This window comes from Bufo bufo, chromosome 1, assembly GCF_905171765.1.
Source record: "Bufo bufo chromosome 1, aBufBuf1.1, whole genome shotgun sequence".
Taxonomy (NCBI): Eukaryota; Metazoa; Chordata; class Amphibia; order Anura; family Bufonidae; genus Bufo; species Bufo bufo.
Window position 1 is genome coordinate 231,199,459 of NC_053389.1, and position 24,225 is coordinate 231,223,683.

The 24,225-nt window shown below is 43.7% G+C and overlaps 1 protein-coding gene across 1 annotated transcript in view; it reads right to left on the bottom strand.

Annotated features, from left to right (window-relative positions):
* The window catches only part of NINJ2 (ninjurin 2), a 123,783-nt gene that overhangs the window by 77,403 nt on the left and 22,155 nt on the right, over positions 1 to 24,225 (bottom strand). The window lies entirely within an intron of this gene.

Here is a 24,225-nt window from a genome sequence, read left to right on the forward strand (position 1 = left end):
GGTCCCACAAACAACAGCTTCCAATGAAACAGGACTTTAAAGCCCTATTTTCAGAAGTTAAAGAAGCACTTAAAGCCGAAGTGGCGATTATCCGTAAAGATGTTCAAAATATAGGCTCTTGCCTTAACCAGCTGGAGGAAGATCACAATGCAGCTAGACCAGTGATATGCCATATCCAAGAACGCACTACCACGCAGTCCCTTCTTATACGTGACCTACAAAGACATGTTGAGGACTTAGATAACAGAAGCAGACGCCATAATATCAGAGTGAGAGGGGTTCCTGAATCCCAAGAAAGTAAAGATGTTACTGCAATACTACATCATCTTTTTAACACTATTCTTGATCGCCAAACATCACACCTTATCAAGATGGATCGGGTACATAGAGCACGCCGTCCGAAATCTATGACAGGTCCCCCGCGAGATATAGTATGCTACGTCAATGACTTTTCTCTGAAAGAGGATATAATGTCTAAAGCTCGGACCCTACGCAACCTAGATTTCAAAGGCTCACAGGTGTCTGTTTTTCAAGATCTGTTGTGGATAACTCTCCAGAAGCGTAAAGCCTTAAAACCACTACTTGAGTTACTTCGCCAGAATGCTATTCCGTACCGATGGGGATTCCCTTTCAACCTTTCGGAATGGATCTACAGCAGTCTTACGTACACCGGACGATCTATGGGAATTTTGTTCTCATTTGGTCATTCAGCCTCCATCTTTGCCCGACTGGGAAACCCCGATGGATCTCCCTCCGCTCCCGCCGACCTGGTCTACGGTCACTTGCGGGAGGCAAGCGACATCTGAAATCATCGACAGCGACCCGCTGACAGATACATCAGGAACGGAAGGCTGTCCAGATGCTTCACACAATTGTTGGACGGTTGATTAAGTATCAGTTTATTGCGCCTTACTTTACTTCCTTACTTCCTTACTGTTGAGGGATTACATAGCACTTTATTAGTATGGAGCCTTGTTAGGCACGACTCTAGTTGATACTTTATTTTTCAGGATTTGTTTTTGATTGTACCACTTAATAATGGTTTTATTAAGGATATTTTTACTTTTTGTTTTGTGCCCTACCTTTCCATGACTTATTCTATTTTCTGTTTTGTTCTCTCCTTCGCTTCCCAGATGTACTTTCCACTTCTGGAACATGCAGGGACGTGGGTGATTGCGAGAATGATGAGCAGCCTGGAGACGGATCAGCTGGGACCTGAAATACCTGACAGGGATCACATACCCCCCCCCCCATAAAATGCAGTTAAGGTCTTCTATATGCCAATATGGTTAGGTTATTATCCTTAAATGTTAAGGGGTTGAATTCACCCTCTAAACGGAGACTTGTTCTCCAAGAAATGCGTAGGTCTAAAGCGGAGATAATATTTCTCCAAGAGACACATCTGTCAGGAACGGGGTCTCTACTGTTTGCAAAACACTGGTTTCCCACATCTTTCATGGCGAATGCCCCAACCAAAGTAGCAGAAGTAGCCATACTAATAGCTAGAACATGCCCTTTACAGGTTAAAAAGACAGAGGTTGATACACAGGGTCGCTACCTAATCCTACATGGCACCTTGTCTGGCATGAAAGTAACTTTATGCAATATATATTCACCTAACTCAGGTCAGATTACTTTCCTCTCCTCTGTTTTGTCAATATTAAAGACATACCATAACTCTGCCTTGATATTTGGAGGGGACTTTAATGTCCACTTCTCAGACACGGCCGACAGACTAGCTTTACACCTCACTCCTCCTTCCCAGGCTTCTTCCCGTCTGGCTAGAAACTTTCGTAAGCTTATACACGCCCATTCTCATTACGATCTATGGAGAATTGATAATCCCACTGCACGACAATACTCCTTTTTTTCCTACCCACATCAAACACACACTAGAATTGAGTTTTTCTTTTGGCAATCTATTGACTCTTCGAGCGTTGTCTTCAGCGGCATTAGGACCTATCACTTGGTCAGATCATGCCCCATTAACCATAGATTTGAATTGTGAGGCTTCATTCTCAAAACACACTCATTGGCGTTTAAATGAAACCCTTCTGTCCAATGTAGCTTCAAGAGAGGAGCTGAGAATTCACCTAATCAATTACTTTCAGACTAATGAATCATCAGTTTCCTCACTTGGAACATTATGGGAGGCCCATAAGGCAATTTTTCGAGGATGTTGCATCTCAAGAGATTCTAAGATTAAAAATGAGTGAGAAAGTCACTACAGAAAATACATGGCAGAGTTGCATCAGGCAGAACAAGACCTGGCCACTAGACCATCAAAGCACTTGCTCAAGAGGATACTAGACCTTAGAAACCAATTAAAAAATATTACACTTAAAACAGAAAAGCTTCTAAGATATTCTAGACAACCTTTCTTCGAATTTGGCAATAAAACCCATACGCTATTGGCAAAGCAGTTACGGGACCGCAAAGCTACAACAACTCCCCAGGTTATAAAAGATACGTCGGACACTCAATATTTCTACCCAGAGAAAATTGCTAACATTTTCCAATCATATTATACTTCCCTGTATTCCCTCTCTTCAGAGCTAATTAGAAACATTGAGACAAGGTCCCAGGTACTAGATGAATACTTGTCTGCTTGTATTCTGCCTACTCTTTCCCAAGAGGCTTTAACACACCTAAATCAGCAGATTACTTTGGAGGAACTAGGAGAAGTAGTACGAGATCTACCGGAAAATAAAGCGCCGGGGGTCGGATGATCTCACATATTATTACTATAAAACATATGCTGAGATTTTGATTCCACATATGGCCTCTTTATTTAACTCATTCCTAGCGGGAGAACCAATACCGCAGACCATGCTTCAATCTTCTATAACAGTCATACCAAAACCTGGAAAGGATCCCCCAGAATGTGCTAGCTATCGTCCGATTAGTTTGCTAAACTCAGATCTTAAGATTTTTACCAAGCTACTAGCGAATAGACTGAGCTGCTGGCTTCCCCAGTTAATCCATAAGGACCAAGTAGGGTTTGTCCGGTTCCGCCAGGCAGGATATAACACAAGAGGAGTGGTGGACCTGGTTGATGCAGTCAATAGGGAGTTGATGGAAGCTTTACTTCTCAGCCTGGACGCAGAAAAAGCTTTCGACCGCCTTAGCTGGTCTTTTATGTTTCACACTCTGCAGAGATTTGGGTTTGCGGGCCCATTTTTACAGGCAGGGGCCTTTACTCGACTCCTACTGCACGTATCAATCTGCCCCATGCATGCTCCTCTATATTCCCTATTAAAAATGGCACCCGACAGGGTTGTCCCCTGTCTCCTCTTATATATATGTACTGAGTATTGAACCCCTGGCCTCTCGGATCCGGACAAACCCAGACATCAAAGGCATTCAAATAAAGGACCGATTGTTTACTATATCTTTGTTTGCAGACGATGTCCTTTTTTTTTTTTTTTTTTAATAAATCTTTATTATTTTCTTTTTTTAAAATACAAACAACAAAACAAAGTAAGGCACTTCAAGTGCCCCAGACAGTACAATCATAAATATAGAGCAGTATATTTTCCGCAGTACAAAGCAGCCATAGTTTACAATCAATGTAAGGAAGTATAAACAATCAATACACTTGCATTAAATCAAGAAGAGTTGGCTAGACTAAGTAGCAGACGACCAAGTGTCCCTTTCAATTGTCCCATTGTGTACCATTCCGTGAGTGTAAATGGTTTCATAATCAACTGTATCTCCGTATTTGACATACAATACTCAATAAACGGTTTCCATTTTTGAAACAACCCTTTTGCTTGTTTTTCCTTTTCTGCAAGAGAATTTAACCTTTCTATATGAAAGACATGCTTTAGCTGTTCAATTATAACCTGTAAACTTGGGGTATCATCTTGAAGCCATTGTCGCAGGAGGCTACGCTTCGCTACCATGCATATCGTATGGAACAAGCGGGGAATCCCACCTTGCCCTACCTCTCCCTCCTCATAGTGAAACAGGTACAAAGTGGCTGATAATGGAAGCTTTCTTCCCCAAATCCCTTTAACCAAGTTTCCTACTTCCTCCCATAACCTTTTACTCTTTGGGCACGTCCACATCCCATGGAATAGATCAGGGAACCCTATCCCACATTTCGGGCAACTTGTAATCCTGTCTGGTTTAGCTGGATGAGGGGGGATATTAAACCCATAAATAGCTCTGTGCATTAGTCTAACCTGGGTGTCCCTCCATGACTCATTAATTATATGCCTCCTTACTACTTCCCACCCTTTCACTATCTTTGTTTCAATGTCGTCATCATCCAATTGCTCCGCCCATTTTCCAAAACATTTACCCCCATCCCTAATCCCTTCTTCCTTCCGCATGTCTGCGTATATCGTAGAAATCGAGACCCTCCCTCCCCGCAGGTCCAAGATCTTATCTAGAATATTCTTTCGTATTTCCTTCTGCACCAACACTAACTGGTTCACCACTGCCTCCTTCACTTGAGACCACTGAATAGTCTGAAATGACGACAACGAAAACTTTTCAATCACTTCCTCTCCTGTCAACCACCTAGGGTCCGAATCATGTAATAACTGTTTCACGCCTAAAATCCCCTTCCTCCTCCACTCCTCGAACAGCTTGTTTCTGTTACCCTGTGGGAATTCAGGATTGTTCCACAATGGAAGATGCTTGGAAACCTTGTACGACAACCAGTACTTTTTTCTAAGAATCCTCCATGCAGCTATCGTGTCCTTAATCAATAAAGACTGTTTGATCCAAACAGGAATCACCTGCAACCTCGAATGCAGCAACGCCACCGGAGACCAGGGAGAACAGAATTCCTTTTCCAACGTTAAAGCTGAGTAAAAACTAGAATCATTAATCCAGTCACAAATATGCCTAGCCATACACGCCAGATTGTAGTTTCTAATATCAGGAAATGCTATCCCTCCTTGCTCGATTCCCTTCGTCAAGGAACGCATTAATATCCTAGGTCTCTTGCCATGCCATAAAAATTTTTTGAATGCTTTGACCAGTTTGGAGACATCTTTATGTTTTAACAAAATAGGGATCGTCTGCATGGGATAAAGCAGTTTAGAAACTGACATCATCTTAATAAGATGATTACGCCCCAACAATGACAGCGGCAGATCATGCCACCTATGCAGTTCTTGAATTATTTTAGTAACTAATGGGTCATAGTTAAGTCTATATAAAGACTCGGGAGTAATCCCCACTTTAATCCCTAAGTAAGTTATGTAAGATCTCGCAATAGGTATACCCCCCATTTTATCACCTGACACCCTCTGCCCTCCACCCTTTAAAAATAGTATCTTGCTTTTTGATTTATTAATCTTTAACCCTGAAAGAAGGCCGAACTCCTCTAGTGCATCCATAATCCTCCCAATATCCCTTTGAGGGTCAGATAGGAAAAGCAAGATATCATCGGCAAACAACGCCGTACGCAGTTGCTTCTTGCCCACCTCCAAACCTTCAAAGAAATCTCCTGAATCAAGCCATCTAGACAAGGGCTCTATGGCCAAGTCAAACAGGAGAGGAGACAAGGGGCATCCCTGCCTAGTTCCCCTTTCTAACAGAAAAGAGTCAGATATACATCCCCCTGTACAAACCCTTGCCTTTGGACCTAAATATAACCCATATAATAGAGTGCGGAACAATCCCGTAATACCCGCTGAATCCAAAGCTAGACCCAGCCATCTCCAATTAATGCTATCGAAAGCCTTTTCCGCATCTAGAGTGAGGATGGCTGGGTCTCGCCCCCGGTACTCCGCCCTGCCAGTCACAGAGAGGGCCAACAATACTTTTCTCAAATTAGTGACAGCCGCCCTACCTTTAATAAACCCAACCTGTGCGGGGGAGATCAAAGAGGGAAGAACCGATGCCAACCTATTGGCAAGCAATTTTGAAATGATCTTGATGTCATGGTTGATCAGGGATATTGGCCTATAAGATGCTAAATCCTCCGGATCTTTCCCAGCTTTATGGAGTAACGTTATATACGCTGTGTTCATATGTTCTGACAACGGAGTCCCCTCCACTATGGAAGAATACAGTGTCGTCAAATAAGGCACCACCTGAGCATCTAATGCTTTATAAAAGTCCGCCGTATACCCGTCTGGGCCTGGGGCTTTACCGGAAGGAAATGACTTTATAGTTGCTTGGACCTCAACTGCTGTCAAAGGGGCATTCAAAACATCCAACTGTTCCACTGTCAGAGTTGGCAAGGACATATGCTCCAAGAAAGCTTTCCCCTCTTCCATCCTATCCCCGGTATTCTGATAAAATGCTGCCATATACCGTTCAAACAATTTATTGATCTGTTGTGGTCTGTGCTCCCTGGTCCCATCCCCTTTCCTCACCACCTGGATATGATTCAGAGGACGTCTACCTTTAGCCAAAGAAGCTAACAGCTTCCCTGACTTATTGCCAAATCTATGCAAACTGGCCTCCATATGAGACCTCTTCGAAATCTCTATTTTCTCTGCCCATTCATCGAAGTCTCTCTTAGCCGAGATCCAGCGTTCTTTAGTATTCTGGGTCTGGGCCAAGAGAAAGTTGCTATAGGCTTCCCTTAAACATGTACTTGCCTTCTCATACTGACTCCTGGCTATTTTCCTAATGGAGGACACATACGCCATCAACCTTCCCCTCAATACGGCTTTGGCCGTTTCCCAAAATAATACCGGATCATTCACATGCTGCCCATTGTCATCAACAAATTCCATCCACCATCCTTTCAGTCATTTTACAAATTCAGCATCCTTCACCAGGTAATTAGGAAATCTCCATATATATTCCCCTCCCCCTTGTACACTTCTCTGATATCCATTAGGAGAGGTGAATGATCCGATATTACCATATCCCCTATAGCAATGTCGGTTACTCTATGCACAATAGCTGCCGATACAAAAAAATAATCAATTCTCGACCAACTCTTGTGCACATGAGAATAGTGAGTAAACTCCCGACCTTGGTGGTTGGAGACCCTCCACATATCTCTGAGAGACAACGACTCGGCAAAGTCCCCCAGAGGATTATAACGACAACTCTCACTAGTAGTCCTCCTATCCTCGTGCTGATTCATTACGGCGTTAAAATCACCCCCTAGTACTTTTACACCATGTGTATCTTGCAACAGTCTAGTACATAAGGAATCAAGGAAGGCTTTCTGGCCCATATTGGGTGCATAAATGTTGTAAAGGCTAATGTCCCCAAACAGGCCAGAAATGTGCAAACGTAACACCCTGCCTGCATCGTCCGCAGTAACTGAGTGCACAGTATGTGACAAGTGACGGCTTATCAAGACTAAAACCCCTGCTTTTCTGTCCACCGCCGCAGAGCCATATACCTCCCCAACCCATAACTTCTTCATCCTATGGAAGTCCGCCGCCGCCAGGTGGGTCTCCTGCAACAAGGCAATATCAGCCTTCAATCTGCGCAAGTGTCTCAGAATTTTCATATGCTTATTAGGAGATTTCAACCCCTTTACATTCCATGAGATAATTCTCATAAATGAAATAGTTACGTAAGACCCACCTGACGGCAGAGAACCCCTCCCCACCTTACTGTTATATCTTGAATATTATTCAAAGAAGCACTGCCTCCCAGCCCGACAGCACTCCATTCATCATCATACATTGATTGCACATAGACTGCCCTATAACATAAAAAAAAAATTAACCACATAGGAACTATGGTTAAGCAATATAAGTAAACTAAAAAGAACCACATATAAAACACAATTAGTTGTAGAACTCCCTTTTTTCTAGTATTAGACGCTCACCACCACCGCCTATTAGCAGGCTCATACCAGAGTCTACGGGCATTGTAAAAGTCACTGTGAATACTTCTGTCATAGCTAACATGAAATAAACTCCCTTCCCCCTCCCCCAAAGCCATGAAGATAATATCCAGTATTCAGAACATAACCTGACATTGACATCACAGTCCACCCGTCTGCCGTGCGAACTTTGCTCCCGAAGATTTTGGAATCTTATTCATCCTCTGTGGAAGAGACGAGGAGATTTGATGAACCCGGTGCCAGCCATTATCTCCCTGTCGTATGGAAGTAACTTGACGATCCTCCTCAATATCAGCAGCTCCCGGACCACGGTTCACTTGGTTCCGCATAAATTCTTCCGCTTCCACTGGATCCGTGAACTGTTTAGCGCCACCATCCGACAACTGTATGCGTAGAATAGCAGGATATGCTAGCGGAAATCTTGTTCTGTTTTTGTAGAGGCTAGAGCAAACAGGCCCAAAAGCCCTCCGTTTACGCGCCACTTCTGCGGAGTAATCAGCAAAAAGTAGCACCTTTGACCCTCTCAGTATTAACGGCTCCCTTCTTGCTCGGTAGGCCCGCAGAATGTCCTCTTTGTCAGAGTAGTCTAAGTATTTACAAATCGCCTGCCTTGGCCTTTGGTCTGTTCTGGTGTTAGCAGACGAGCCTTGGTCCTTCCATGGACCTATTCTATGAGCCCTTTCCACTTTTCTTCTTCCGCCCTGAAGCCCCAAGGCCTGAGGCAATTCCAATTCAAAAACTCGGCGAAGTTCTATCACCGGTACCGATTCAGGCACCCCAACCAAACGCAAATTGCTGCGTCTGGACCTGTTTTCAAGGTCCTCAATGCGGTCATTTAATTTCTCCGCCAGTAGATGTAAATCCCGCATCCTCTGTGCGGTATCTGATGCCTCCTCCTCCATGCAGGCCACCCGTTGTTCCACCTCAGATACCCTATGGTCTTGTAAGTCCACCTCCTCCTTAAGCTTATTCAGTGCAGCTTGCAGGGTGGTAGATAGAGAAGCTATAATATCGGGGGCTAGCTGTTTCGCCACTTCAATGGCCAGAGTTTTTACATCAATCGCCTTACCAGCACTTTCAAACAAATCCAGCTGCGTGTCAGCCATCTGGGGATCTTGTTCCTCAGGAGACGCCGGTTTCGGCGAGGGGGGAGGAAGCGGCGCCATCTTTAGAGAAGTTCCGCTTGCACTATCAGCGTCGGCTGCCGTCTGAGTAGAAGATTTCTGCCCACTTCTTAGCAGGTAACGCTCCATACACCCTTCAGGGCTTCACTCCGCCAGAAGCAGCCCTCTCACAGCTCCAAGCTGGCCGATGTTAGCAGATGTATTTGGCGGCGGTACGGAGCAGCAGTCTCCAGCGTCCTCACATACTAGCGCCGGAACCGGAAGTCAGACGATGTCCTTTTGACATTAACGAATCCAATCGTCTCGCTCCCTAATCTACACGCCACTATTGCTAAATATAGTAGGCTTTCAGGTTACAAAATAAATAGCACAAAAACTGAGGCATTACCCTTGAATATTCCCCCGCGCACACTGACGACCCTACAACACTCTTTTAAATACTCTTGGCAAAACCGTTCTATAAAATATTTAGGCCTTCATATCACTCCCAGCTACCCTGCTTTGTATGGAACAAATAGCTAAGATCAATACGCTTCTCAATAAGTGGAGACCCCTGCATATATCCTTACTGGGTCGTATTGCAGCAGTCAAGATGTCGATCTTGCCTAAATTGCTTTACTTGTTCGAGACGCTTCCAGTTAGATTGCCTGTGGGGACTTTGCGCCAAATCCAATCTGCCTTTCTTACGTTTGTATGGCATAATAAGTGACATCGTATTGCTAAGACAGTACTAACTTCTAAGAAAACTCAAGGAGGCCTTTCGTTACCAGATATAGCTCTTTATTATTATGCCACGCATCTTAGACACTTAGATTCTTGGACTACATTACACTCCTTTAACCCCTTAAGGACTTAGGACGTACCGGTACGCCAAGTTTGCCGAGTCCTTAAGGACTCAGGACGTACCGGTACGTCCTAAGTTTAAAAGTAGATTGCGGCGCGGCGGGCGTTAATAGGAACAGGATGCCCACTGAAATCATTCAGCGGGCATCCTGTCACAACGCCGGGGGGGTCATGTGACCCCCCCGTATCGGCGATCGCCGTAAACCGCAGGTCAATTCAGACCTGCGGTTTGCGGCTTTTACCTGCGGTTGCGGCGGGCGGTGCCATCGGGTCCCCATGCGGCTGTGGGGGGGACCCTATGGCATGGAAGGCAGCGCGATGTCTAAGGAAGGCATCGCGCTGCCTTCCGGTAACGAGCCTGTGAGATCCAGCCCCCTGGATCTCACAGGCCGGAAGCTGTATGAGTAATACACACAGTATTACTCATACAGCCAATGCATTCCAATACAGAAGTATTGGAATGGATTGTAAAGGATTAGACCCCCAAAAGTTCAAGTCCCAAAGTGGGACAAAAAATAAAGTGAAAAAAAATTTAAAGTTTCAAGTAAAAATAAACAAAAATTTCATTTTCCCCAAATAAAGTTCAAATAAATTGGTAAAAAATAGGGGGGGGGGGGGAGTATACATATTAGGTATCGCCGCGTCCATATAGACCAGCTCTATAAACATATCACATGACCTAACCCCTCAGATGAACACCGTAAAAAAAACAAAAAAAAAACTGTGCTAAATAAACCACTTTTTTTGTCACCTTACATCACATAAAGTACAACAGCAAGCGATCAAAAAGGTGTTTGCCCACCAAAATAGTACCAATCTAACCATCACCTGATCCTGCAAAAAATGAGCCCCTACCTGAGACAATCGCCCAAAAAATAAAAAAACTATGGCTCAGAATATGGAGACACTAAAACATCATTTTTTTCGTTTTAAAAAAGCTGTTATTGTGTAAAACCTACATAAATAAAAAAAGTATACATATTTGATATCGCCGCGTTGGTATCGACCGGCTCTATAAAAAAATCACATGACCTAACCCCTTAGATGAACACCATAAAAGATAAAAAATAAAAACTGTTCTAAATAAACCATTTTTTGTCACGTTGCATCACAAAAAGTGTAATAGCAAGCGATCAAAAAGTCATATGCACCCCAAAATAGTGCCAATCAAACCGTCATCTCATCCTGCAAAAAATAAGACCCTACCTAAGATAATCGCCCACAAACTGAAAAAACTATGGCTCTCAGAATATGGAGACACTAAAACATGATTTTTTTTTTGTTTCAAAAATGATATTATTGTGTAAAACTTAAATAAAAAATTAAAAAAGTATACATATTAGGTATCACCGCGTCCGTATCGACCGGCTCTATAAAAATATCACATGACCTAACCCCTCAGATGAAAACCGTAAAAAAATAAAAAATAAAAACTGTGCTAAATAAACAATTTTTTGTCACCTTACATCACAAAAAGTGTAATAGCAAGCGATCAAAAAGTCACACGCACCCCGAAATAGTGCCAATAAAACCGTCATCTCATCCCGCAAAAATCATACCCTACCCAAGATAATCGCCCAAAAACTAAAAAAATTATGGCTCTCAGACTATGGAAATACTAAAACATTATTTTTTTTGCTTCAGAAAAGAAATCATTGTGTAAAACTTACATAAATAAAAAAAAGTATACATATTAGGTATCGCCGCATCCGTGACAACCTGGTCTATAAAAATATCACATGATCTAACCTGTCAGATGAATGTTGTAAATAAAAAAATAAAAAAACGGTGCCAAAACAGCTATTTCTTGTTATCTTGCCTCACAAAAAGTGTAATATAGAGCAACCAAAAATCATATGTACCCTAAACTAGTACCAACAATACTGCCACCCTATCCCGTAGTTTCTAAAATGGGGCCACTTTTTGGGAGTTTCTACTCTATGGGTGCATCAGGGGGGCTTCAAATGGGACATGGTGTCCAAAAAAACAGTCCAGCAAAATCTGCCTTCCAAAAACCGTATGGCATTCCTTTCCTTCTGCGCCCTGCCGTGTGCCCGTACAGCTGTTTACAACCACATATGGGGTGTTTCTGTAAACTACAGAATCAGGGCCATAAATATTGAGTTTTGTTTGGCTGTTAATCCTTGCTTTGTTACTGGGAAAAATGGATTAAAATGGAAAATTTGCTAAAAAATTTAAATTCTAAAATTTAATCTCCATTTGCCAATAACTCTTGTGGAACACCTAAAGGGTTAACGACGTTTGAAAAATCAGTTTTGAATACCTTGAGAGGTGTAGTTTCTTAGATGGGGTCACTTTTATGGAGTTTCTACTCTAGGGGTGCATCAGGGGGGCTTCAAATGGGACATGGTGTCAAAAAAAACAGTCCAGCAAAATCTGCCTTCCAAAAACCATATGGCATTCCTTTCCTTCTGCGCCCTGTCGTGTGCCGGTACACTAGTTTACGACCACATATGGGGTGTTTCTGTAAACTACAGAATTAGGGCCATAAATATTGAGTTTGGTTTGGCTGTTAACCCTTGCTTTGTAACTGGAAAACAATTATTAATATGGAAAATATGCCAAAAAAGTAAAATTTTGAAATTGTATCTCTATTTTCCATTAATTCTTGTGGAACACCTAAAGGGTTAACGACGTTTGTAAAATCAGTTTTGAATACATTGAGGGGCGTAGTTTCTTAGATGGGGTCACTTTTATAGAGTTTCTACTCTAGGGGTGCATCAGGGGGGCTTCAAATGGAACATGGTGTCAAAAAAAACAGTCCGCAAAATCTGCCTTTCAAAAACCATATGGCATTCCTTTCCTTCTGCGCCCTGCCGTGTGCCGGTACAGTAGTTTACAGCCACATATGGGGTGTTTCTGTAAACTACAGAATCAGGGCCATAAATATTGAGTTTGGTTTGGCTGTTAACCCTTGCTCTGTAACTGGAAAAAAATTATTAAAATGGAAAATTTGCCAAAAAGGTGAAATTTTGAAATTGTATCTCTATTTACCATTAATTCTTGTGGAACACCTAAAGGGTTAATAAAGTTTGTAAAATCAGTTTTGAATACATTGAGGGGGGTAGTTTATAGAATGGGGTCATTTTTGGGTGATTTCTATTATGTAAGCCTCGCAAAGTGACGTCAGACCTGAACTGGTCCCTAAAAATTGGGTTTTTGAAAATGTATGAAAAATTTCAAGATTTGCTTCTAAACTTCTAAGCCTTGTAACATCCCCAAAAAATTAAATATCATTCCCAAAATGATCTAAACATGAAGTAGACATGTGGGGAATGTAAAGTAATAACAATTTTTTGAGGTATTACTATGTATTATAGAAGTAGAGAAATTGAAACTTGGAAATTTGCCATTTTTTACAAATTTTTGGTAAATTTGGTATTTTTCTATAAATAAAAATGTTTTGTTTTTTTTACTTCATTTTACCAGTGTCATGAAGTACAATATGTGACGAAAAAAACTATCTCAGAATGGCCTAGATAAGTCAAAGCGTTTTAAGGTTATCAGCACTTAAAGTGACACTGGTCAGCTTTTCAAAAAATGGAAAAGTCTGTAAGGTGAAATAAGGCCGAGTCCTTAAGGGGTTAATAAATGGACAGAGATAGAGAGGCTCTGGATGGCCCCGGTTCACATGGGAGCTATGATTTGGGGTCGCCCAGCTGATATTGCGACTCAAAATCTACTAGGCCCCTTGACATTCACTAGAAGCATTTGGCAAACCTGCAGCATTAAATTTAGCCTCTCTACCCTACATTCCTCTCTGGCACCGTTTTTATTTACTCCATATCTGGGCAATAGTAGTGAATCAAACATGGCTGGCCCCTGGATTAAGAGAGGACTTTTTTCGTCTCCATGACTTACGCAACCCTCTAACAAATCGTGTCCTGTCCTTTGTAGAATTGCAAAGTAAATATGATCTACCCTCTTCCTCTACATATCATTACCAACAGATAGCCCATTATTGCCGCTCGTCTACTGTCTCTGTCCCCCCCCTCATTTGAAAAAATTTGTGTCCGAGGTCCATCAGTCAGAGGTCTCATCTCAGATATACACTGCTCAAAAAAATAAAGGGAACACAAAAATAACACATCCTAGATCTGAATTAATTAAATATTCTTCTGAAATACTTTGTTCTTTACATAGTTGAATGTGCTGACAACAAAATCACACAAAAATTATAAAATGGAAATCAAATTTTTCAACCCATGGAGGTCTGGATTTGGAGTCACACTCAAAATTAAAGTGGAAAAACACACTACAGGCTGATCCAACTTTGATGTAATGTCCTTAAAACAAGTCAAAATGAGGCTCAGTAGTGTGTGTGGCCTCCACGTGCCTGTATGACCTCCCTACAACGCCTGTGCATGCTCCTGATGAGGTGGCGGACGATCTCCTGAGGGATCTCCTCCCAGACCTGGACTAAAGCATCTGCCAACTCCTGGACAGTCTGTGGTGCAACGTGACGTTGGTGGATAGAGCGAGACATGATGTCCCAGATGTGCTCAATTGGATTCAGGTCTGGGGAATGGGCGGACCAGTCCATAGCATCAATGCCTTCGTCTTGCAGGAACTGCTGACACACTCCAGCCACATGAGGTCTAGCATTGTCTTGCATTAGGAGGAACCCAGGGCCAACCGCACCAGCATATGGTCTCACAAGGGGTCTGAGGATCTCATCTCGGTACCTAATGGCAGTCAGGCTACCTCTGGCGAGCATATGGAGGGCTGTGCGGCCCTCCAAAGAAATGCCACCCCACACCATTACTGACCCAATGCCAAACCGGTCATGCTGGAGGATGTTGCAGGCAGCAGAGCATTCTCTACGGCGTCTCCAGATCTGTCACGTCTGTCACATGTGCTCAGTGTGAACCTGCTTTCATCTGTGAAGAGCACAGGGTGCCAGTGGCGAATTTGACAATCTTGGTGTTCTCTGGCAAATGCCAAACGTCCTGCACGGTGTTGGGCTGTAAGCACAACCCCCACCTGTGGACGTCGGGCCCTCATATCACCCTCATGGAGTCTGTTTATGACCGTTTGAGCAGACACATGCACATTTGTGGCCTGCTGGAGGTCATTTTGCAGGGCTCTGGCAGTGCTCTTCCTGTTCCTCCTTGCACAAAGGCGGAAGTAGCGGTCCTGCTGCTGGGTTGTTGCCCTCCTACGGCCTCATCCATGTCTCCTGATGTACTGGCCTGTCTCCTGGTAGCGCCTCCATGCTCTGGACACTACGCTGACAGACACAGCAAACCTTCTTGCCACAGGTCGCATTGATGTGCCATCCTGGATAAGCTGCACTACCTGAGCCACTTGTGTGGGTTGTAGACTCTGTCTCATGCTACCACTAGAGTGAAAGCACTGCCAGCATTCAAAAGTGACCAAAACATCAGCCAGGAAGCATAGGAACTGAGAAGTGGTCTGTGTTCACCACCTGCAGAACACTCCTTTATTGGGGGTGTCTTGCTAATTGCCTATAATTTCCACCTGTTGTCTATCCCATTTGCACAACAGCATGTGAAATTGATTGTCACTCAGTGTTGCTTCCTAAGTGGACAGTTTGATTTCACAGAAGTGTGATTGACTTGGAGTTACATTGTGTTGTTTAAGTGTTCCCTTTATTATTTTGAGCAGTGTATATGACTTACTTACCTCTCAGACTTATCTGATAGGGGGAAGGCATCTATATATGTCGAAATGGGAAACGTGGTTGAATCGGGAACTCCCACTAGATCTTTGGAGTGTGGTGTGGTCACGGGCTTTCACTAGTTCATCCTGCATAACTTATAAAGAAACTCAACTAAAATTGTTGATGCACTGGTACCATACCCCAGAGGTACTACACGCTTTTAACGGAAGCATCCCTAATACTTGCTGGAGATGCTCATTAGGTGGTGCATCAATCTATCATATATTTTGGATGTGTCCCCTAGTGGTGCCCTTTTGGGGTATGGTGGCTTCTGTGATACGGGAGGTTTTGGGATATTCGCTGAGGTTAGATCCACTCACGTACCTGTTGAATGTCCCACCTAGGGAGATAAGAGGTTACGTCTCCAGGCTGCTCCTGCATCTTCTCACTGCGGCAAAATGTTTAATAGCCTTCTTTTGGAAAAGAACTACCCCCCCATCTAAGGCGGATTATTATTCCCGCAATTAGGAGATACGTTCATTAGAATATTATACATCCTTGGCGCAGGGGAAGGTAGACAAATTTTTGCAGATCTGGTTCCTCTGGGATCTTCATCATGCTGATTTGCACTTATAGTACGATAGAGAGAACTATTAGGTACTTATCCATTTCTTCCTTCCTCCCCCCCTTTTTTTTTTTCTCCCCCCTCTTTTTTCTTTCTGTTCTTTATTCATGAGAAGTGCGTTCACACTATTCATTTCTTTTGTAAGTCAATAATATATTATCCTATATTTTGGCTATTACACAATGTACTGATTTATGAGTAGAATTTCGCTGCAAACTGTACTACATTGATATGAAAATTGTTTAATAAATACAAAGTTGAAAAAAAAAATATATATATATATATATATATATATATATACACTCACCTAAAGAATTATTAGGAACACCATACTAATACGGTGTTGGACCCCCTTTTGCCTTCAGAACTGCCTTAATTCTACGTGGCATTGATTCAACAAGGTGCTGATAGCATTCTTTAGAGATGTTGGCCCATATTTATAGGATAGCATCTTGCAGTTGATGGAGATTTGAGGGATGCACATCCAGGGCACGAAGCTACCGTCCGACCACATCCCAAAGATGCTGTATTGGGTTGAGATCTGGTGACTGTGGGGGCCATTTTAGTACAGTGAACTCATTGTCATGTTCAAGAAACCAATTTGAAATGATTCGAGCTTTGTGACATGGTGCATTATCCTGCTGGAAGTAGCCATCAGAGGATGGATACATGTTCTCATTCTGTTTACGCCAAATTCGGACTCTACCATTTGAATGTCTCAACAGAAATCGAGACTCATCAGACCAGGCAACATTTTTCCAGTCTTCAACAGTCCAATTTTGGTGAGCTCGTGCAAATTGTAGCCTCTTTTTCCTATTTGTAGTGGAGATGAGTGGTACCCGGTGGGGTCTTCTGCTGTTGTAGCCCATCCGCCTCAAGGTTGTGCGTGTTGTGGCTTCACAAATGCTTTGCTGCATACCTCGGTTGTAACGAGTGGTTATTTCAGTCAGCGTTGCTCTTCTATCAGCTTGAATCGGCCCATTCTCCTCTGACCTCTAGCATCCACAAGGCATTTTTGCCCACAGGACTGCCGCATACTGGATGTTTTTCCCTTTTCACACCATTCTTTGTAACCCTAGAAATGGTTGTGCGTGAAAATCCCAGTAACTGAGCAGATTGTGAAATACTCAGACCGGCCCGTCTGGCACCAACAACCATGCCACGCTCAAAATTGCTTAAATCACCTTTCTTTCCCATTCTGACATTCAGTTTGGAGTTCAGGAGATTGTCTTGACCAGGACCACACCCCTAAATGCATTGAAGCAACTGCCATGTAATTGGTTGGCTAGATAATTGCATTAATGAGAAATAGAACAGGCGTTCCCAATAATTCTTTAGGTGAGTGTATATATATATATAGACACTGCACAGTATCACTTCTCCTGTACTGTAGACTGGGTGTAATTCTCAGTATCTGCTCTTATTCTGTATATATGGACACTGCACAGTATCACTTCTCCTGTCCTATATACTGGGTGTAATTCTCTGTATCTGCTCTTATTCTGTATATAAGGAGACTGCACAGTACCACTTCTCTTGTCCTGTATATTGGGTGTAATTCTCAGTATCTGCTCTTATTCTGTATATATGGACACTGCACAGTACCACTTCTCTTGTCCTGTATATTGGGTGTAATTCTCAGTATCTGCTCTTATTCTGTATATATGGACACTGCACAGTACCACTTCTCCTGTCCTGTATATTGGGTGTAATTCTCAGTGTCTGCTCTTATTCTGTATTTATGGACACTGCACAGTACCACTTCTCTTGTCCTGTATATTGGGTGTAATTCTCAGTATCTGCTCTTATTCTGTATATATGGACAATACACAGTACCACTTCTCTTGTCCTGTATACTGGGTGTAATTCTCAGTATCTGCTCTCTTCTGTATATATATGGACACTGCACAGTACCACTTCTCCTGTCCTGTATACTGGGTGTAATTCTCAGTATCTGCTCTTATTCTGTATATATGGACACTGCACAGTACCACTTCCCCTGTCCTGTATACTGGGTGTAATTCTCAGTATCTGCTCTTATTCTGTATATATGGATACTGCACAGTACCACTTCTCCTGTCCTGTATACTGGGTGTAATTATCAGTGCCTGCTCTTATTCTGTATATATGGTCACTGCACAGTACCACTTCTCCTGTCCTGTATACTGGGTGTAATTCTCAATATCTTCTCTTATTCGGTATATATGGACACTGCACAGTACCACTTCTCTTGTCCTGTATACTGGGTGTAATTCTCAGTATCTACTCTTATTCTGTATATATGGACACTGCACAGTACCACTTCTCCTGTACTGTATACTGGGTGTAATTCTCAGTATCTGCTCTTATTCTGTATATATGCACACTGCACAGTATCACTTCTCTTGTCCTGTACACTGGGTGTAATTCTCAGTATCTGCTCTTATTCTGTATATATGGACACTGCACAGTACCACTTCTCTTGCCCTGTATACTGGGTGTAATTCTCAGTATCTGCTCTAATTCTGTATATATGGACCCTGCACAGTACCACTTCTCCTGTCCTGTATATTGGGTGTAATTCTCAGTATCTGCTCTTATTCTGTATATATGGACACTGCACAGTACCACTTCTCCTGTACTGTATACTGGGTGTAATTCTCAGTATCTGCTCTTATTCTGTATATATGGACCCTGCACAGTACCACTTCTCTTGTCCTGTATACTGGGTGTAATTCTCAGTATCTGCTCTTATTCTGTATATATGGACACTGCACAGTACCACTTCTCCTGTCCTGTATACTGGGTGTAATTCTCAGTATCTGCTCTTATTCTGTATATATAGACACTGCACAGTACCGCTTCTCCTGTCCTGTATACTGGGTGTAATTCTCAGTATCTGCTCTAATTCTGTATATATGGACCCTGCACAGTACCACTTGTCCTGGAAATCAACCATGGAAAACTCCAGCATCTAATAAAGGACCGTAGAAACTTTCTTGTGCATCTTCAAAACCAAATAGTGAACATCATGGACACATAAATGCCTATACATTTGCTATGAGTAAGGGTCACTACTGTCAGATTCGAAATACATAGACGTTCGTTCATGTATCTATCTGTAGTATCTGCAGTATCAGGTAAATCAGGTGCCACTAGGCTGTGGTAGGAGTGACATTAGGGCGCTATCTCCAGCCAGTCACAGTTGCAATGTCTCCATCTTCATTCTAATATATATTTCTACACACCCTTTTTCTTCTATACCAGTTTAGATAAATCATCCCCCATTGCAGCATACACTTTTGGGCACACATAAAATCTTTCAGTCATAAATTTTGAAGAGGGGCGGCAACTGGCAGTAGATCTTCATGACTTCATTGGGATTCTTTGGATTCACTAATAAGTTGTGAAGAATAAAACCAAGTCCAGTGGAGGCTTAAAGTCACTTATTTCACATTCTGTATAGGACTGCCAGGGTATATAGGGCTACTAGCAATTTCCTTGTAAACAAAAAAACAAGAGTATGTATTGGCCTTCTGGGAAACCTTGAAATAAATCTATGGAACACACAAACAGAAAAAATGGCACTCAGGGCCAGAATAAGCTTGTTGATGGCCCTTGGCCCAAAAATTTGGTGGTGGCCCCCAATAATGTAAATTTTTGACGCAGGTAGGGTAATGAGGCTGACCCTTGAGCAGCATGCCTGTCTACTGCTGCCACATTTTTTTTAACTTGCCAGAGCTGCTCTTTATCCATCTTGGTGACCAGTCCATAATGTAGTGCAAACGCTGCAATCAGTCAGTCCATAGTCTAGTATTAATACTGCAGTCATTTCATAGTCTAGTGCAAACGCTGCAATCAATCAGTCCATAGTCTAGTACAGGGATGGCCAACCCGCGGCTCGCGAGCCGCATGCGGCTCCTCGGACCTTCACTTGCAGCTCTCAGAGGAGAGCGATCTCCTCTACATATGCGGCTCGCAGAGGGGAGCGGGCCAGGGATATCGCAGGTTTCAAAATATTAGCAGCACAGGGGAGAAGGAAGAAGAAAGCAGTCCCCTCCTCCCCCCTGTGCTGCTGCCACCAATGAGAATGCAGAGGGGAAGAGGAGGGAGGGGCTGTTTCCACTGCCACCAATGAAGTTAACTCACTCATTTATTCAAATACAGGAGGCGGGTTCTGGCTGCAGAATCATATAGCCCGCACCCGAGGGGTTAAGTGCTGGGGAACGCAGCATAGAGGCCAGGTGTCGGCTATGTGATTCTGCCGTCACCCGCCTCCTGTATCTGTATTAAAGGTTGTCATTGGTGGCGCGGTGCACCCCCCCCCCCCCCCCCCGTGCACATCAGGTCACTGTGGAGAGGTCGCCACAGTCTTCAGAGCAGCGACAGCAGAGGTAGGATAAGCCTCCTACACAGTTTTATTTTATTAAAGTACTGATCTGGGGGTCTTATCTGACATGGGGGTAGTATGAGCTCAGATAAGACCCCCAAATCCTCATCAGACCCACAAAATAAGTCTCCCCAGTGCTCACATAAGACACAAAAAATCTGACACCCCATGCTCACATCTCCCCTATGTCAAATCACCGCCCACACATGATCTCAGAATGGGTGTGGGGGGTCATCTGAGCAAGGGCGGTCATCTGAGCATGGACGGTCAACTGAGCATGGGGCGTCATCTGAGCATGGGGAGGTCATCTGAGCAAGGGCGGTCATCTGAGCATGGGGCGTCATCTGAGCATGGGCGGTCATCTGAGCATGACCCCACACATGATCTCAGAATGGGTGTGGGGGGTCATCTGAGCAAGGGCGGTCATCTGAGCAAGGGCGGTCATCTGAGCATGGACGGTCAACTGAGCATGGGGCGTCATCTGAGCATGGGGAGGTCATCTGAGCAAGGGCGGTCATCTGAGCATGGGGCGTCATCTGAGCATGGGCGGTCATCTGAGCATGGGGCGTCATCTGAGCATGGGGCGGTCATCTGAGCATGGGGCTGTCATCTGAGCATGGGCGGTCATCTGAGCATGGGGCGGTCATCTGATAATAAGGCGGTCATCTGAGCATGGGGCTGTCATCTGATAATAAGGCGGTCATCTGAGCATGGGGCTGTGATCTGATAATTAGGGTGTCATCTGAGCATGGGGTGTCATCAGAGCATAAGGCGGTCATCTGAGCATGGGCTGTCATCTGAGCATGGGCTGTCATCTGAGCATGGGCGGTCATCTGAGCATGGAGCGTCATCTGAGCATGGGGTGTCACCTGAGCATGGGCGGTCATCTGAGCATGAGGGTGTCATGTGAGAAATCTTGAAACACATTGTGAAAAACAAAGATTGCCAGAATTCTCACTAAAGCTGTCTACACTACGGGTAGGAAAGGTGGTTTAAATGCACTTTTAAATGTTTGATAACTCAATTGCAGTAATACTGTCGTGTGCACGCATATTTGTGTAAATGTATAGCTTGTGGCTCTTGGCAGTTATCCGATTTTTTTTCTGGCTCTTTGTGTCTGTAAGGTTGGCCACCCCTGGTCTAGTATTAATACTGCAGTCATTTCATAGTCTAGTATAAACCCTGAAGTCATTCCATATGCAACGTGCTAGTCCGCAGGGTTAGAACATGTGAGGTTCACGGTGGGGCATACGGTGTACATACAGTTCATCGGTTACTCGCGGTTTAGCAGACGCCTCCCTGGGCCAGCAGTGCAGTGAAAGGGAGAATAGCACTGGATTCTCCGGGGCACACTCGGTTACAGGGGACACCGGCCAGGTGGTGATCGAGGTGCCCTTGATGGTGATTGGGTTTCTGAGTGCTTGTGTGGCTGGGCCCCTGACTTAGATAGTGTTGTGACGCCAGCACCTTGATCGTGCAAAATGATGAGAGTGGTAGTAATATGGAGATAGAAGAATGAGGCAGGTTTGAATCCAATTGAGAACTTTACTATAACCAGGTACTTGATAACAATTTGCATCTAGTAATAAAACAGTCTCTTATAAACATGCAGGTTGGATGTGATGAATCCCAGTAACAGGCTGTACTTGTAGTTCTGTCTCAGGCTGTCGTAGGAGGTTGTGTACTCACTGATATTCAGCTCTTTGCCTTGCTTCAGTCTCAGTAGAGGTAGTTCAAGTCTTTATCCTCTACACACAAGTGATGCAACAGAAATCTTATTTGTCTTTAAAATAACGGTGAGGCTGCCGGAGGCTAATACATACTTCACCTTGATACAAAGGCGCCTAGAGCCTAGAATAATGGCTTTGTCCCTCCTTTGTCTTTTCCACAATAAACTTGACAAAATCCACTTGCTACTCCTAAAGAGTAGACGGTAGAGTACAGACTTCACCTCTGCCTATTTTCCTGGCTTGACACTGAGATACAAGTTGGCTCCTCTGGGCCGTGGAGCCCAAGATAGAGCTGAGAGGAGAGGGGGCGTCTCCTTCCCCCTTGCTCCTCACTCCATCTCCTTCTTCAACTCCCACACCTTCTCAACTGACTAACTAGGCCTGAACTGAGGTATACAGTATATATCCTAGTGCTATCCCCATCTAGTGGTGGAATGTGTGTAGTGCACCTGACAGCCTGGTAACAGGGATTTCACATAAGGATGAAATACAGCATGATACAAGATATGACAAAACAAGCTCTTGCAGTGCCCACATACACTAGTGGGATGCTGCACATAGTCTAGTGTAAACCCTGCAGTCAGTCAGTCAGTCCATAGTCTAGTGTAAACCCTGCAGTCAGTCTATAGTTTAGTATGAATACTGCAGTCACTCGCTAGTCTAGTGTAAACCCTGCAGTCAGTCTATAGTTTAGTATGAATACTGCAGTCACTCGCTAGTCTAGTGTAAAACCTGCAGTCAGTCCATATTCTAGCATAAACGCTGCAGTCAATCATTCTACAGTATGGTGTTAATGCTTTGGTCAGTCAGTCCATTATCTAGTGTTAACTCTGCAGTCAGTCCATAGCCCTCTTTGTGGGCACCCGCACCCTAGAAAAAGTCTATGGATACTGTCACATTAGCATTTTCAATTCCGCTATTAAGATCCGTCATAGGATCCCAATAGCAGAAGAAAACGCTTCAGTTTTGTCTCCATTCATTGTTCTGTTTAGTTGCGCTCCCATCACGGACAAAATAACGCTGCAAGCAGCATTTTTCTGTCCGCGATGTGGTGCGGAGCAAAACAGATCCGTCCTGACACACAATGTAAGTCAATGGGGACAGATCCGTTTTCTCTGACACAACAGAAAACAGATCCATCCCCCATTGACTTTCAATAGTGTTCATGGCTATAGAAGACATAATACAACCGGATCCGTTCATGACGGATGCATGCGGTTGTATTATGGTAACGGAAGCGTTTTTGCAGATCCATGACGGATCCGTAAAAAACGCTAATGTGAAAGTAGCCTATGGTGTACCAATATGCCTTAGACTTTTCCTGCCACTCATCAGCGCAGAGCACACTATGAACATCACAGGCAACACACTGAATGCAGGCAGGCTATTATAGCTAAATGATAAAGTACATGGAATATGCACTCACCTAAAGAATTATTAGGAACGCCATACTAATACGGTGTTGGACCCCCTTTTGCCTTCAGAACTGCCTTAATTCTACGTGGCATTGATTCAACAAGGTGCTGATAGCATTCTTTAGAAATGTTGGCCCATATTGATAGGATAGCATCTTGCAGTTGATGGAGATTTGAGGGATGCACATCCAGGGCACGAAGCTCCCGTCCCACCGCATCCCAAAGATGCTCTATTGGGTTGAGATCTGGTGACTGTGGGGGCCATTTTAGTACAGTGAACTCATTGTCATGTTCAAGAAACCAATTTGAAATGATTCGAGCTTTGTGACATGGTGCATTATCCTGCTGGAAGTAGCCATCAGAGGATGGATACATGTTCTCATTCTGTTTACGCCAAATTCGGACTCTACCATTTGAATGTCTCAACAGAAATCAGGACTCATCAGACCAGGCAACATTTTTCCAGTCTTCAACAGTCCAATTTTGGTGAGCTCGTGCAAATTGTAGCCTCTTTTTCCTATTTGTAGTGGAGATGAGTGGTACCCGGTGGGGTCTTCTGCTGTTGTAGCCCATCCGCCTCAAGGTTGTGCGTGTTGTGGCTTCACAAATGCTTTGCTGCATACCACGGTTGTAACGAGTGGTTATTTCAGTCAACGTTGCTCTTCTATCAGCTTGAATCAGTCGGCCCATTCTCC